Raw genomic sequence first — 4147 nt, 5'->3', positions numbered from 1 at the left:
ATGAAAGAAACACATCCCCAATATACCCAACCAAGACTCCAACCTCGCAATGAACTATTTTTTTCACATCCTGGTCAGCGAGGCAGGGAATGGTCCTTTAACAATATTGAGGATTACTTGATCGATTGCGAATGAATGTTTTTCGTCCTTCCCACCAGGCAAATGACACACAGTATGTTGAAAGTTTCAACAATGCCATGTTGGTTTATCATGACAAAAGGATCAACTTGGGGAAGAGGAATTACATGCTGCGGGTGAACCTCGCTATCCTTGACTGGATGAGTGAGGCTTACTGCAATAGTTATGATGAGAGCCTGTGAGCGTGGAAGGAACTGACTTAAGTATTTAGCACCTGTGTATGTCAGTATGCACCTGTGTATGAACCGGACAAGTAATTCAAAGATCCAACTTAAGTGTCATCTATGTGCCCTGGATTCCGGGCACGTTTTAGCTAGAAGAAAACGAATGAATGTACATAGTGTAGCTTACATGGCATGGAAAGGCAAATTTGACCTCGGTAGCAGAGACATCAGTCATCTATGGCATGTGTTTCTGCCTCAGTCCTGAACACCTGTCGACAGAGCCACATGTTGTCAACAACAAAAAAGGTGCCATTCACGGCGCAAGTGCTTGGGACATCCTGGATATCCGAATTGCATTTTTTAAAGTTAAAGGTTAGTTCAAGCCAGTCTGTTTCATCACCACTAGTATCAGTCCATTTGTAAGAGTCCGAGGATTGAAGTTGAATTGAGACCTCGAGGAAAGAGAACGCAGTTGAGAGGATGCAAAGCGCAGAGGGCAAACAAGCGTTGGAAGCAAAGGTTTTGATGAATGCTTTATTCTTTTGAAACATAAAACGTTCTTTATGCATACTACTATTACCGAAGGAGGGAGGCGGCAGTAAAACATTTCTGACTAAGAATTCAGCATGTTGATAGCACTTGAGGGTACTAAGGTTGTGCAGAAGCTAGTTGATGAGTAGTTGATGAAGCCAGGAAGACCAGAGATGCGGGCACATGAAAAAGGGGACAAGGTTGAACACGAACCAAGTACTCGTTACGGAAATCTATCAAAAGAAATATTTATTACATTGCCTGACATGCTAGAGGACCATCCATTTGATGAGAACAAGTTTAGTTAACCTTGATGCATACAAAAGTGGCATCTGCCAATCTTTTCAGCACCTATCTGTGGTCATATTTTAAGTGCATCAGTAAGTCATTTCAGGCGAGGGGCTTATTTGTGATACCAGCAAAATGGTAAGCCCCGAAGACAGGATGACTATCAAACCGGGTGACAACGACACCATTAAGGATGACAATAGCAACTACATGCGGTAAAATATCTTTTTTTTTCTATAGTGTTACTAAAAGCACAGCTGGACGTCGTGTAGAACTGAGTCTAGAGAATACTGTGCAGGAATGTCTTTTCTTTTCCAGACATAAGATAGGTTGACTGTAGAGGATGACTGGCTTATAACTAATAAGTTAGGTTTGGTTAGCAACAAAAGACTGCTAATGGCATGTTCAACGGAGCAGGATAATATACGATTGCGACAGGCTGTTCCTGTTGTATGCACTGTTCTCCTGTAGTCTCCAGAGGCCGACTGTTTCTCGCAATGTTCATTTTCATGTGGGTCATCCACAGCAGTTGACACCAGGAACAAGAGCAAAAGGGATGATACATTATTTGTGGCTTAGGCATCCAGCAAACCCATCTAACTAAGCCGAACAAGCCCCCACTGAACCAAAGGCACAGTCCCCGAAGTCTGGGTTTCCAAGAGGCTTGACAGCTGACTAACACACTCTGAGTAAGCTGGATGTCCCGCCGTAGCCAATACATATTTGCTGTCACCTATGTGTACATTTTGATGTGTTTGGAAGTTTCATCGGAGCAGCTTCTGTTGTTGAAGGCAGGTTGTAATGTTTCAGCTATCTTTTGTAGATAGTGGGATGATTTGCCACATTTGGAGATGAACACTTCAGACATCACATATGTGTTGTCACAATCCCTTCAAACTGCGTAGACCTGTGGGAAAGAAATACACATATAATTTTCAATGCATAATCTATTTATAGCACACACATGTATCTTTCTATAAATGAGACACAAGAGGGAACGAATAACTTCAATTTGCCAATCACATTTTTGATTGGCAGGATATTATGGGGTTGAAAAAGCTACCTATTTTTAGACACCCGTGTAGATTCCATTAAGTCATTATTGCCTTTATTCTGAGTATGCAGCTCGAAATCTAACATTGTTAGATTTTGAGCTGCATACTCAGAATAGTTAGTAACAATAGGAATTTAGATGCATACTCAGAATTGTTAGTAACAACTGAGTACAATAATACAGTATAACAAAGGATGTCACGTTAGTTACATTTCCAACAATGCGAAGGTAAAAACACCCAGGTACTTTCTCTGGTACTTGTGCCCTTTAATACACTGTGTACTATTGCCCACTAACGAAGTTTCCAGTATCATAATTCAGTACAAAGAACCCGTATGGCCAGCCCAGACCACGCCATACGCCACCCGGTCCTTTGTTCTCTACCTATAGGATCTAGCTGCAGGACTCGGTAACGGAAACTGACATTTACGCGCACAAAAATCACAGAAATGTCGTCTACAGCCTCCAGGTTCCACACAAATATAATAACATTACCGCCGGCATTGGCGAAAATTTCCCGATCATTTCCCCGACATGTTCAACATCAGAAAAATTATGTCTCCCACATACGGCCGCCATGCTCCTCACGAAATAAAACCTCGAACCACACCAGTAACAGCCTTGAACCTCAATGTACTTACTCATGACTAAAACAGCTAAACTACGCGGTAACCGGGAGTGTTTTCGTGGCAGAAAATAAGTCAAAACACTAAAATCCTTTCTGTACAACCTCACCTTACAATGGCCGCCCTGGTCTGACTAAATTCCACGCCACACAGGACCGACGCATTCCTTTTGTATCCATGCGCGTACACATCTGGAATGCTTTTTTAAGATCCAGATGAATGACTTCCTTACAGATTACACTGTTAAAAAATTACAAACGCCAGTACGAAAGCAATTAAATCCAATAACACAATCTAAGATAGCCGCATATTCATAAGACGTTCCCTGTTTGGCCGCACTATTTTATGGCGGCACATGTGTACGCCCTGTCCGGGGAGGATATTTGGTGGCGGCTGGATGATGACGTAAGTAGTTCTGGAGGCTTATTTAGGGGTTTTCGAGATGCCGTTCTGTAAAATACGCAAAACCGTAATGTCAACCAGGCACAGAACGTGACACAGCCCGACCGTCACAGACTGTGCCCGGAAGTGCTGTCAATCACTGTGACTGATGGGGCAGTGATGCCCGCGTTTCCATATAAGGCAGCGTGTTTTTGTTTACCGCAGTCCCACCCCCGTCATCTTTGTTTTTTGGGGCGCTGAGGTAAGGAGGAACAGCGTAATTCTCGCTCTGTAAAATAATTGAATAACTTAGACCTAGAATCGAAGTGGCACAAAAAGACAGTGTCTATAACAGATGCTAAAAAAAACAATTCATACGACTAAATATATTCTATCCAGGGAAACTAGACTAGGATCGGGCCACTTGCCGATTACTTCGACGTCCCGAGGCAGTCTGCTCGCCCGATCTAAATCAATGCTACGGGAAGTTGTAGCCCCGGGCACTGTCCAGGCACGGTTCGTGACAGTGCCGGAGTGTCACAAACTGTGCTTTTGCCCCAGGCACGGTTTGTGACACTCAGGCACTGTCACGAACCGTGCCTCAGGACACAGTCGTGAATGGCAGGGTTCGGGACGGATTTCTGTTGTAGAAATTCGTGATGAGACGTCCGTCTGTTTCTGCCACATCAACTCTAAGTCCAAATCATCCAAGACAAGGGCGAAATGTATTTCAATGAGCGAGAATTACGCTGATTCTTTCTCATCCCAGCGCCCCGAAAAAAAACATGGCGGGCCCAGGCGCTACACAAGGCGATTTATGACTCCGGAGACTTCAACTTCCGCGGACTACGCATACCCGTGAACTCCAATCTGAACATCTCGGCCTGGCGCGCCGCCCTCTCACAGTACCACGACAGCGTGGTCGCCGACTTCCTGGACTTCGGCTGGCCGGTGGGCTACACTGC

At 44.3% G+C, this 4147-nt stretch overlaps 1 long non-coding RNA gene across 1 annotated transcript; it reads right to left on the bottom strand.

Moving 5' to 3' along the window:
• Window positions 1-1933: 1933 nt before the first annotated feature.
• On the bottom strand, window positions 1934-3273 carry LOC136446181 (uncharacterized). The gene is made up of 2 exons (XR_010757519.1): window positions 2911-3273; window positions 1934-2028 (listed from the first exon to the last, which is right to left on the bottom strand). It is a non-coding gene; the product is annotated as an uncharacterized lncRNA (long non-coding RNA).
• Between the last annotated feature and the right edge of the window lie 874 nt (window positions 3274-4147).

Source organism: Branchiostoma lanceolatum, chromosome 12 (assembly GCF_035083965.1).
Source record: "Branchiostoma lanceolatum isolate klBraLanc5 chromosome 12, klBraLanc5.hap2, whole genome shotgun sequence".
Lineage (NCBI taxonomy): Eukaryota > Metazoa > Chordata > Leptocardii > Amphioxiformes > Branchiostomatidae > Branchiostoma > Branchiostoma lanceolatum.
The sequence above is the reverse complement of the archived record's forward strand: the minus strand, read 5'-3'. Positions and strand labels throughout refer to the sequence as shown.